Source organism: Uranotaenia lowii, chromosome 2 (assembly GCF_029784155.1).
Source record: "Uranotaenia lowii strain MFRU-FL chromosome 2, ASM2978415v1, whole genome shotgun sequence".
Lineage (NCBI taxonomy): Eukaryota > Metazoa > Arthropoda > Insecta > Diptera > Culicidae > Uranotaenia > Uranotaenia lowii.
The window spans coordinates 46,978,381-46,992,041 of NC_073692.1; the positions used below are offsets into that span (position 1 = coordinate 46,978,381).

The 13,661-nt window shown below is 32.1% G+C and overlaps 1 protein-coding gene across 6 annotated transcripts in view; it reads right to left on the bottom strand.

Annotated features, from left to right (window-relative positions):
- Positions 1 to 12,059, bottom strand: part of LOC129743966 (serine-rich adhesin for platelets-like) — a 274,223-nt gene extending 262,164 nt beyond the window's left edge. For all 6 annotated transcript variants that reach the window (XR_008736758.1, XR_008736757.1, XM_055736227.1 and 3 more), the window contains exon 1: positions 10,703 to 12,059. The gene's annotated coding sequence lies outside the window, so the exon portion shown is untranslated. The remainder of the gene's footprint in view (positions 1 to 10,702) is intronic.
- Positions 12,060 to 13,661: the final 1,602 nt, after the last annotated feature.

A 13,661-nucleotide genomic window follows, 5' to 3' on the forward strand; every position in this document is an offset into this window, starting at 1 on the left:
CTCAGAAATTTTTCTCGCCCCCGGCGGAATTTAGTCTTTAATCACCCTTGGCTTGAGACATTGCGATCTACGACACTATTCGACGTTCACAAATTGAAACCAACTTTGATTCTAGATTTCAATTTGCAATTCAATCAATCTTTTGTATTGGAACTCAAAACTTGACATTCAAAAACCTAATCTTGTCTTTAGAATGTGACTAAATGGAAACAGAGTTTGGAACGAATTTTTTTTTTATTAAAAAAAATCATTTATGTCATTACAAATGTTATGCTGATATGAAATAATCTTCAAGAAATTTCAGACTCAATTTTATTTCGTATTTTTTGTTCTTATCATTACTCAACTCAATAAATTTTAATAATTTACACAAGGCCACAAAATTTCCATTTTGCTGAGGTGCAATGCATTTGAAAGGTAATTTCGACTTATTTTGGTACCCTGAATCTAAATATGCAATATTTCTATCAGGTTTTGTTATTGAAATGACTTTTGAAAATAAGTAAAAAGCATTTGAGAAATTTATGCACCTTTTTTTTTACAAAAACTCGAATTAAAAACATATATTTTAAAAATAAAAGTTTTAAATTAATTTTCAACTTTCCTCAAAACTTCAAGTAATTTTGAGTTCTGCGAATAATGTTATAGAAGGTTTATATTTTTTAACTTTTCCTCATTTATCAAATTTTAGAGAAATTTTAAACCAAACTGAATTTTAGATATTTGTAGATAAGCATAAATGTAATCTTTTTGCAGGTTTCAACAAATATGTGATATGAAATCAAGTTTTATAACACTTTCTGCAGTAATGTTTTGTTTTTGTCTTGTAATGATATCTTCCCATTTTTTATTTATAGTGTATTCTTATAGTATTGTTCATTGGATGAAGTATGATAAACAGAATCAGAATCATATTTTTTCATAAATGAAGATTACTAAATCAATCATTAAAACTGAAAAAAATAAGCACCAAAATGCTGTTGCCTTGAATTATCAATCAAATTCTGTAAATGGTTATGAAATGTTTTAAAAAATTATATTGTTCATGTTCATATTTTGTTTAATTTTTCAAATAAATTTAGAGAATTTTCAAAGTACAGTTTTTTTTATCAATTTTTTAATAAACTTGCCAAATTTTATAGTCAAACTATTGAAATTTAAGATTTTTTTCTAAACAAATTTGTCTTTGTTTTTTAATTCTGAATTTTTGTGTACTGCCCTCTGATTTTTTAATAAGAAAAAAGAAAATATATCTTTCATTCAACCTTCTGTTTTTTTCCTGGGCCTAATATTTCAATCGAACGTGACTAAATACTCAAAACTTGTAATTTAATCTTTAAAAACCTGCAATTGAAAATTTGAAAACTTTTCATTATTTTTTTTGTAATATAAAATCATGTTTAATGAATCGAACCTGATTTATACATTAATCTGAAAAAGTTTGAAAATGATTCGAAGCAGCAATTATAAAACTTAATTTTAAGGCACAATAATAACTAATTTTGTATATGCTTTGATCATTCAATAATTTCAACAAAACTTGGAACTTTTTATTTTAAATTTTTAACACTTTTTATTGATCATTCACGAAATTACCCATTTGTTAACATTTCCTTGTCAGTATGATTGAACATGAAGTTTTTATTTTGAGCTTTAAAAATGAACTTTTAAAGCCGTTTTTTTATATATTGCAGGATTTTTTTTTATGAAACTTTTTTTTCTGACTTCTATTACTGGCACAATTTAAAAAATTAAATTAAAACCATCAACCATGGAATACATTCTCCGAAGTTTAAAATGGATTTTTTTCAGTTTTAGAAAACTCAATTTTCAAATCGCGATTAAATGTTTGTTGTTCAAATTCAAAGTACTTCAGCGGAATTTTTCAATCAACCCTTCAATTGAAAATGAAGAAAAGAATTCAAATTAAGATGAATGAACCTGATAGAACATTTATTTTAGAATTGTTTTAAACTCTGTGTTTTGAAAACGTTTATGTTGAACTTGAAACAAATTCCTAGTTCAGAATAATAAATCAATCAGAAACTTAATTTAGAAAAAAATTATCAAAGACTTACCGAAAATTTGAAACTTTCATTGTAATATGTTAGTTAAATTTTAATTTCGAAAAGCCCCCTTCCCCCATGAACGGGTCCTTCGCTCGGGCCTGCACTCTAATATGTTTTGTGAGCCCACTTGGTTGAATAATTCTACTGAATCAAAGCACTCGAAAGGTTTCCATGGTATAGGAAAAGTTCAGATACCAGTATTTCGACGGCAACTTACTATCTTCTTCAGTGAGCGTTTCCGATTTCCCCGAACTTTTCTTATACCTTGTTTGAGTAAGAGGGAATTTTTCGATTGCTTTGATTTAGAGGTTGATGCATGAATTTAGGATACAGTGCTTAGTCCCAAATATCTAATTTTCAATAAAATTAGACACACTAAGTTTGCCAGGTTGCCCGGATTTTGCTCGAGTGTTTTCACTTTATTTGCAAAATCAATAAAAAAATAAAATAGCATGATAACATTTATGTATTTTGCGTCCAAAACAATTTTTCAGCCAAGTTTATCCAAATTATCTGGCTGATGTGAAAGTCCGTATTTAGGGGGGCGGGTGGTCAATGGGAACAATTGGACCACCCGAGCTAGGTGGGCTCCCCAATTCGAAAAAAAAATAACATTACTTTAATCATACCAAGTACTAGAAATCTAGAAAAGAAAATTGAAACTAGAAAATCGGAATCAAAACGTAAAACAAGTAAGTCAAGGAGCGCCCTTGAAATAATATCTCAAATGGGTTCATTCGAATATATGCTAAGAGGGCCCCCTAGACTGAGTATTGCCGAGTTTTTCCCGCATTTATGAAGGCTGAGCATATCAGGGCCATATTTTTTTTCAAAACTAAGTACCTGATAAATCTGATCATAGGATTTGAAATTTTTTCTTAAAAAATCTGAAAAAATCTAGGCAGAATTTAGTAGTTATTCAAGAGAAAAAAAAGAATGAAATCAAAAATAATATTAAAAATTTCATTATTTTTATCGAAACACTTTAGCAACGTTAAAATCATTTTCCAAATTTCCTAATAAAACAAATTTAGATAAGACTAGGTAAAAAAAATTAAGCCCAATCTGTTATTTTCTTGTGTATAAATCCAGCAAAATACCGACTGGTTTTTTACAATATTATGGGGCTTTTTTGGCAACCGGATTAACTTTTTATTAGCTTTGTCGAGATTTGAACAAATTACAGTACCTTCTTATCAGTTTTTGAATGAAGACATGCAGCACAAAATAGGTAGAGCAATGAAAAAAACCTCCCATTTAAATTAAGTTCGAATGTCTTGCACAATTGCAAGCTACTGTGCTTTAAATTTTTACTTCACGGTCATTTGTGAGAAATTAATAATTCATTTTTACCTTAATTGATTTACAGACTTTACAAAAAATATTGGAATAAATCTAATCCAGACAAGATCAGAGCAAATACCAGGAATTATTGGAATTTTTAAAAAAAATTTGAAGACATTGAAAATCAATGGGAGTTAAATTTATCTAGAATGATCCTTAAATTGATCCAATCGGCCATACTGAGATTCTTTATTGAATTTTCATTCCAAAGTCTATCTTAGATCAGAAATTACAATTGCAACTTTTCCAACTGAAGTATTCCACTATTGATTAAGATGTACTTTTATTTTGAAATTATTCTAACTAAAGTAAATATCCTGAATTCAGCATATAATTTTTAAATTGATAAATCTCAAACTGTTTTCAATAGAAATAGAGATTCTATTTATTGAAATTTTCAAATCTCTTGTTGTTTCTTAAATTTTGTGGTTTTCTAAATTTTGGGAACGAAAGATCTCTGTTGAAACTTCTAAACTCATCTGATATTTGTTTTTGATGTGATTATGTGTTTTGCACATCTTATCTAAATTCTGTGTTTATGTTTTCAAATTTAGAATAACTATTTGACAAATTTTTCTGTTTTCAATATTTGAAGTGAAATTGGGGCTTCACTTTTTTAAATTTTCAACACATTACACAATAGCGATTTTTTAGTATTTATAAATATGAAATTGAAATAAAATTTATATTTTGAATTAAAACTTTAGTAATTGCTTCTTTGGCTCTGATTGTAACTTCATTTCTCAAGTTTGTTTATCAATTGGATTTATAATTTGTTTTTCAAATATCGATTTGATGACGTTATTTTTGTTTTGGACACTGAATTATGGTTCTGAAAAAAACCTGATTTCATGGTTCGAATTACACTCTTGAATTCTTACATTTTGAACGAACACAAACACATACAGGATCTTAATGAAACTTGATGTTTCCTCGAAGAGATTCCTTTTTCTTAACTCTAAGCGTACGTCTTTCGAGGATATGATGGCTATCATCTTACAAATGCTAAAACCACCAACCCACAGAAAGTGTACTATGTATGCCGTGACCGTGATTCGATCTCATTCCCTCTGGTTTAGAAGACTTGAAGGTTATCCTCTACACCACGGGCTGCGGCATACGTTTCTCTAAAGAATTTGAATTTACTTCTTTTGGTTCTTAAATTTTGGATTCTTAGTCTGAAATCTTAAAGTTATTTCCTAATTGTTATGAGGGAAATATTTATCCTGCTTTCGATGAAGCACATACCAAGCTATCAATGATTAAATAAAAATATTTTAATATCTAACTTTGATTTTTTTCTTAACTAGAAAACTTTAGTTGCTGATTACGAGTCGAATTTTGAAATAAACAGCTTTTATAAAATTATCATTTCCGATAAGTTGGCATATTAGAAAAATTATTCATATGGCTTCTCCAAGATAAATAGCTCCGGGCCACTCAATGGGTTAATCCGGCCCTGTTGTGTTTCGATAAAGAAAAACAACAATTCGAGTTTTTTTCTTCATGTTTTTAATTGAATACTTTCTGCCTGGATATTGTCAAATTTTGAGTTATAATCGAATGACCGGAATTTGCAAAGTGTAAGATCGAAAAAAAATCTGGTGAGCTTAGGTTTTATTCATTTCCGATGGTCATGTTCCAATTTTTTTTACATAAAAATCAAAATTTGTAGCCTGTGGCCAGATTGTGAAATCTGTAGATATTAAGTTTATTATTCTTGATTTTCAGTTTGGTGCATCATTGGGACAAAATTCTGTTTCTAGTCTCGGTTTTAAAACTAAAATTTAATTCATTATCCATGTTCGAAACTCATTCCGGAATATGAAAAGAACATATTTATAAAAACAAACTATTTTAAAGGTTTGGATTTGAAATTTTTACTTTCAATTCTTTTGCAGAATTGAAAAATTGTTTTGTCATTCGGGATTTTAATTCAGATTCACTTGTAGAATTACGAATAAATGATTGAAGAAATAAATAAAGATTCCAAATTCAAATAAGACATTTCTGATTAATGATTCTGTTATAAAATGCCCTTTCAGCTGGAAATATATTTTGTTGGTTTGTTGTCTAACATTATTTGTATTGTAGATACTTCAAAACCAAAGTTCTAAACTAAAATCTGAATATATCGAGTCGACAAGAGTTGAAAATAAATCTGATTTGAATCCCAAGCTTATTCTTTAACTTTTATTTCTTAGTATTCGATACATTTTCAGTTTTTCTTTTAAATGAAGCCTTCAAGATCCTTAATTTATTCTTTGAAGCTACAAAAAAATATAAACTGTAATCTTTTAGGGCTTATTTTCTAAAGTACATAAGGATTTTAAATTAATAACAATTAATATCAAAGAACTTAACCCGAGTTTTACTATTCTTTATGTGTGCATTTTTCAAGTAAAAAAGTTATGGGGAAATTTTTGTAACCAAACTCGACCCCCCTCCCCCCCTTGAGGCAGATCTTCCTACGGCCCTGCAACCAATTAAACTATATCCTTTTGCCAATCCCATCTAAATAGTGAGTTTGGAAGGTTCTGCTTTTCAATTTTTCCTAAATTGGAAGAGAAATTTTGGTTTTTTAATAAATGTCTTGGGCGAATATTTATTATAGATTTCTCTAGATGAATGTCCAATCATTACAACTTAGCTGGTCACTCATATCCATAATAAATTTAACAAATACAAATATTTGCGATTGTAATAACGGGTGTGAAAATATTGATCATTTTTTATGGAATTGATCAAAGTATTCCAATGAACGAAATATTCCAAGAAGCTCTTTATCTACTCAATCGTTTGGGACAATAGTTCAAGCATTAATGAAATAAAATTGATTTCTTCAAAAATATTCACTTATAACTCTGAACAACATAAAGACGAGTGAACAAACAACCGAGGATAACAGACACCCATTGGAGACTTGAATAAAAGAAAATCAAGACTACTAAAAAATGGTAGCAAAGTACCAAGTAAACACGATATTATAAGCAAATAATTATAATTTAATATCCTGTATAAAAACTATCAATTATATTCAACATACAGTAGGCTCAAAATGATAAGTTCAAGAGCCTTAGATTAAGCATTTTATTTTAGTTTATTCAATAAAATTTTCATTTAAATCATAATTTTATTCATTTGTTGAAAATTCATCAAACGTAATATTTTTAATTTTATTATTATATTTTATAGTTGTTATGTTTATAATTGCTACTTAGACCCCGTTGTATTTCGAAAGATTTTTTTTATTTCAACTTTTTTTCACTCATTTCTCTAAAAAAACTATTATTCTTATCACTAAAGTAATTTTTAGTCAATTTCTGACCATTTTTAACAATTTATTATCATGGTTTTAATGCATTTTACATTTACTTGTTTTTATTATAATGTTTGTGTTTTTTGTCATATTTGCTATTTATGACATTCTTCATGATATTTTAGCTATTTATTATCAGTTTTAGTCTTTTGTTTGTATTTTTTAAAACTATGAAATTTTCAATTTTTTTTCATTTTTGCGTACCTACTTGATATATTTTTTTCAATTTTTCGTTTTTGTTGTTGTATTTTATCACCATTAAAGAACTTAAAATAAAGTTCCAGATTGGTTTTATCCGGGTTTGCCCGGATATTTAAACAAAATTTGAAAAAGTCCGGTTCGGTCCGGTTGTCCGGATATCATTGAAAAAAGCCCGGATTTTTCCCGGATTTATTCAATTTGCCTCCAATTTGCCTTTTTGGTTGACAATTTTGAAATCAAATGCCCGGACCGAATACCTGCTATTAAAATTCTGGCAACCTTACTTAAAATCATATTTATGGTGTTTGTCTAAATTATACTGCTCTTGGAGGGGGTGAAAAAAGGCATGTTCGGACTAGAAATTTCGAACCAAATGAAACTTATTTTATGTGATTTTCTACGAGGAAACGAATGAAGGCTATTTGGACCACCACACGCTTCGAGACTGGAGTAATGACCGTTTTACCCCCGATTCTCCTACATTTTGTAAATATTTCAGAAAAAAGCATGTTCGGACTTGAACATTTTAAACCAAATGAGACTTATCTTGTGTGATTTTATTCCTAGGAAACAAGTGAAGGCTACTTGAGCCACCGCACACATCGTAAAATGATGATTTCACCCCTAGTTCTCCTATTTTTTTCAATTAATTTTGAAAACAGTTAGCTCGGACTTGAAAATTTCGATCCAAATAAAACTTATCTTATTTGATTTTTTTCCGAGAATTTTGGTTGTTTTTTCCAATACATTTTCCAAAAAGTTAAGTCAAAACTTAATTTTCTAAAGCGTGCGGTGGCTCTAATAGCTTTCATTTTATTCTTGAGAAAATAAACCACAGAAGATAAGTCTCATTTGGTTTTCAATTTTCCAGTACAAACATGCATTTTTCGGAAATAATTGTTGGAGAATTTGAGGGTAAAACAGCCAAAACTCCATTTTCCAATGCATGCGATGCCTCAAATGCGATTCGATTTTTTGGAAAAATTCACACCAGATAAGTCTCATTTGCTCCAAAATTTTCTGTGCGAACAAGCTTTCTTCTGAATGAACTGAAAAATGATGGGAATTTAGGGTTAGCCAGCCATAGCTCCAGTTTTCGATGCGTGCGGTGGCTCAAATAGCCTTCATTCGTTTCCTCGGACAAAAATCACTCAATATAAACGCCATTTGGATCAAAATTTTCCCGTCCGAACAAGCTTTTTCTGAATCAATTGAAAAAATTTGAGAAATTGATAGTAAAATAGGCAGATTGTTTTCCATGCGTGCGATGGCTCAAATAGCCTTCGTTTTATGCCTCGGAAAAAACAAACAAGATAAGTCTCAATTGATTCTAAATTTTCAAGTTTGAGCTTGCTTCATTCATTAATAAATTGAAAAATGTGGGGAATTGTGGGTAAAATCAGCCAAAGGTCAGTTTTTTGGGTTAATTTCCATTCATCCATTGCAACCCTAATACATACATACAAAATTTTATCTGTAAGATATTTTTTATCAAATCGGTTTTAAGCTTTTAAGTGAAAAGGAAGTCACTGTGAAATTATGACTTGAGCTTAGATTAAGGGATATGTTTCAATCATGATAAGCGTAATTTTAATATTGTTTACCTGTTTTCCTTTTCTTAACAAATTCAGGAACATTCAAAAGTGGTTTTTCATGTCACTATAGTTTAATGTATACGTTTGCTAAAAGCTTTATTGAGTTTTTTTTAAACTGAATTGGATTGGAAAGAAAACCATTAACATTTTTAGGGAGATTCTGAACGGATGGTTTTAAAAGTTCAGTATATTACACCATGTTGTATTTTTCAATACTTTGAACTGGCATGAACAAATTTAAATGGAGAATTATTTAAAATTGTTCATGCCATGTGTTCAAAGCGGAATAAGGTATGATTTATTAGCTATTTCGTCGAACGACTGCAAGCGCATTCAATCCAATATACGCATTTAGAAACACTTCTCCCTACTGATTATTTAGAAACTTTGAATAAAAATTGCTTGTAGTCAACATGTCATAAGAAACTTACCCTCCTGAAGAATAAAGATTAAATTTGATTTGAATTTGCAAAATTTATCGGTCATATTTGGTCATATTCCTGAAGTAAAATCATTAAAAATTGGGTTAAGAAATATAGTGTTGGCTAGTGGAATCAACATTAACTAATTGTTTTTTGCAGCTGATCGTCTAATAAAAGCGAAAAAGAATCAAATATGTATCTAGCGTTTATTCTAGCAAATGCCTATTGACAAATTTACCTTAGATTGTTTCATGAATTGGCCTCGAAGCTTAAAAGTTGCAAATAAATTATAGAAGTTATTTAACGGTATTCAAGCTCAACGATTACTAAAATAAATTCACTGCTATTCAACCATATTCAACAGTTTAATAAATAATGAAACCTTTTTAAAAATCAATAAAAACAATAAATAATTTCCTTTTTTTGAATTTGAAACAATTCTATCATAGGAAAAAATAATGCGAAAACACTTCAAAAACGGCCCTTCTTTAAAAAAAAAATAAATAAAAATAAAAAAAAAAACGAGCACACACATATAGGATCTCACCGAAACTTCATGTTTCTTTGAAGAGATCTAAATTCTACTTAAGACTAAAGCGTACATCTTTCAAGGATATAATGGCTAGCATCTTACTAATGCTAACACCACCAGCCCACAGAAAGAGTACTATGTATGCCGTAACCGAGACTCGATCTCATGACCTCTGGCTTAGAAGACTGAAACGCTATCCTCTAGGCTACGGTCGGCGGTCGTACCAGGGGGGGTTTAATTTTGTTTTCATTTTAATTACAATTATATCTGTAGCAGTTTATATAAAAAATCTTGTTTATTTATTCTTAAAAAAAACTATATTTCTGTATAAAAAAAATGCAAAACGAAACTGAAGATCGAGAGATCAACACTTGTTAAATATTCATCCTCACAATAAAGTTTTAATTGAAAAAATCGAAGACAAAATCTTCTTAGTCTGAGTTTCAGATTTCCTAATTTTTGAACTTTTAGTACCTATAGTTTTTTATTTTTTTTTCTGCTAGAGCCCCCCCTCACCACAATCCAGCGTTGTTCTTTACCAAAGCTTACGATAGTATTTTCTATTCAGAGAACTGAATCCAAAGCATCCAAAAGTGTCTCAAAAATCAATTCAAAGCGTAAAGAGTGTGTCAAACAAAATTCTACTTTAACTTGCGATTTTTTTTGGAAACAAACCCCAACAACTGCCGACATTCCGCATTTAGCGTAAGAATGTTCCGATTCGCTGAACGTCCACCGGATGTAATTCGCGGAACGTAGTAGTATGTACTGAAACCTTTCAACGGTTCGCAGAACATGCGAACGACAATTTGCGATACACAAATATTTTTGTTTCTTCTAGTGATTTTTGTTTTTAAAAGAGGGAAAAATCACCTTCTGCTTAGAGCGAGGCAATTTTAGTCAATAGTCATCCGACAACACTACTGTTTATAAAGCCCTATAAAAGAGGAAAACTTCCGATTGCCTACCCAAAAAAAAACTGAAGCTGATTCGGAATACCTTGAACAGCAAAAGAATCGTAATAAAATCATCAAATCGAATAGTTTCGGCCCTGCTGAACCCACAAAACAAGTGCCAATAAATTGAGCATGGGACGGTTTTAATTGAGACAAAATTTAGAAACAAAAAAAAAAAGAAACCGTCAATTCGGAAGCCCCGATCAACCATAAAACCGGTTACCGATCGAATTCCTTTCAATCATTGATGCTGTAATCTCTTACCTTGTTAAAAAATAAAAACGCCAAATCTCAACCGCATCCAATTGGTTTTAGCCGGAGGACAAAACAAAACGAACCTTGGAATCGAGATCACTTCAATCGCGTTTGTCACACACAGTTGTTGTTGGGATTTTACTTGGGTAAATCGAACTTGAATTTTTCTTCGTTTGATTTTTACTCACTTGCGGTTATTAGCACTTGTTTTCCGCAAAACAAAGAGACACGGCAAAATTATTCACTTCCTTCCGAGGAGGTTTTGCTGTTGTTAACTTGTTATGGGAAAGAACTTTTCGCTTTCTGCAACTTCGGGCTTATTCACTTTTCACTTTGGGAAACACTTCTCAGACGAGACGTCAGATTTCAGTTTCGCCCGGTTGAATTTCGTGAGAACTTTGCTTTCGTTTAGGTCATCCGATTTCCGGACAAACCTTTTAAGGGAATAAGGGCACTTGAGGAAAGCTTTCCGTTTGATGTATGGGGTAGAACAGTTACTTAAACTTCGATGATTTGTAGAAGATTTCGCGTGTGCTTCAGCAGCTTTTCGGTAGGTTTTCCCCTAGATTTGAACAATTTTTAGCACAGCTGGTCGATGATGACTTCACCTTTCCACACTTGAACGCTAGCAGCTGTCAGTCAAACGTGGCTGCGCACAAAGATGCAAATTCGGCACAATCTTTCACCTTTTTTGACGCGTAGGTACGCGTAAAGCCACAGCACCTGACAACGAACACTGACCTCAACGCCTAGGTTCTACCGAAAAACATCCACAATCTGGGGTATCAGAGTTTAACTTTTCCAAAAAAAAACAAATGTGGGAACCTGCAGTGTTCCGGTGTGCACTTGAGAAACAGACCGCAACCAAACTGACAAACCGGGACTGGAAATGCGATCGTATGCGAGTTTGCCGCGCCGCGACGTCAAGAACCAAAGCCGTTGCTGTTGGCGAACTTTAGGGGGAGAGATTGGATTGAATGTTTTTATTTTTTCCTTCCTTCCCTCTGCCTTCCTAAGCCAACAAACCTGGCAGCCAGTTTAGGGGATTTTTTAACACTTTTCAATCCGTTTTGCACCAACAACCCGCAACCGGCCACGGCCAGATGATTCGCCAGAGATCGCTCGCGCGCGCGCACCTTAATTCACTCAACTCGCAGTATTTTTTTTCTTCTCGCCTTACGCCAATCTTTACTTTTCAGCTTCAACTAACTTTGCTCGCGACGACGACTGCGAGGCTGTATGTCAGTTGCGTCTCGAAGTATAAGCAAAAAAAAACACTTTTAAGAAAAAAAACATTCAAACCACCATCAACCATCAACCGCCAACAGACTGTTGCAGAAGAAGAAGTTTTGTGGTCCGTATGGGCTGCACGCCAACGCGAAACTGAAAAACTCCGCAAAGCAAATCATTAAAGTTGCGCGGTCTCGGAACAGCAAATAACAACAACAAACGTCGTCGTCGTCGTCGGCGTCGTATTAATCGACGACGACGCCTCATTGCGGCGATCAACAAGTGTGGGCCGACGTCATCGCCCAGATTTACCAGTTTCAAGATACAGTCATAAGTAAACCCCTTAAAGTACCCACATGTATGTACCCCGCACAAAATCTCCGTCAGGCAAAGTGCGTGGTGCGCAGAATTGCAACTACATACGGCTTGCGCCTCGCGCGTTGCGCGACCGAAGTCCGTTGCCAGTCTGTTGTCTGTGTGGCGTCGACATGAAACGTCGTCGTCGTCGGAGACCGACTGTTCCTACTGGTAGATTTGGTTCGTCGTCTGATGTGGTTGGCAATCGTTGAAGTCTTTTGTTTTTCGGCGGCATACTTGGATTAATTTTCCCTGTATCGCAAAAACCATAACTTCAAATAACAAATTTTAATTGTTATGGAATAAATTAGCGAAAATAATATAAAACAAAAAAACTTTTTTTTTATAAATTTTGCCATCTATAAATGGTAGCGTGGTTGGGCATGAAAATGGGCACCTGTTCGAATAACTTACTGCATAGGACTGTTGTGACGAAAATACGTTTCAAGTTAATCTGGAAACTATTCATTTGATCGAAATACTTTCTATGGAGGAAATGATGTTGTTGATATGACATTTAATGTAAAAATATTAAAAAATAAATTTATTAATGATTTCAAGAAATACTCTTACTTTTTCATAAAATCTCTTTTTTATCTTTACACACTTTTTTGAGTCATGTATTGATTTATTATTTTAACCACAGAAGCAAAACCTTTGCAAAATTATGGTATTTTACACAAATTCACCTGGAAAAGCAATTGAAATCTGGTTGGAACCTTTTCATGAGTAGACATCTCGAAGAATTTAATCTCTTAAATTCGGTTTTAACATAAATTTCTTTGTCCATCAGAACACATCTGTCACATTGCGTAAAAATTAGTTATTTGTTATTTACATGGTGTCAGATAGACAGGCATTACTTTTTGTCTGCCGGAAATGGATTTATTGCATTATTTAATGGGTCTGCATTCAGTTATCCCCAATAACCATAGACTTTTTACCATATTCAAGATCAAGGGTTCCACTCTGATGCTTGGTTTGAACTTTGTGTGGATCCTAGAGTGGCTCCTTATACTTCTTAACCATTTGATCCAAAAAAATCAGAAAAAATCAACAGTTCATGAGTTTTCAAGTCGACAACGAAGAATTTTTGAGGCGCAAAATGCGCAAAAGGCGCAAAATGCGCAAAAGGCGCAAATTTGTGCAAAATTATTTTAAACATGTCTTTTTACATCGTAAATATCTCAAACACACGTTAACTTAAAAATCTGGTAAAAATAGACAAGATAGTCCTTTTCTTAACCAATACAACGCTGCTAAAGTTTTGCATATCCGTTCTCTAGTAATGTAGCTATCACCGAAATGCAGTGTCCGGGATACTAAATGATCATAGCTTTACTATCTTCCTCAGTAAACGATTTCTATTGATGAATGTGTA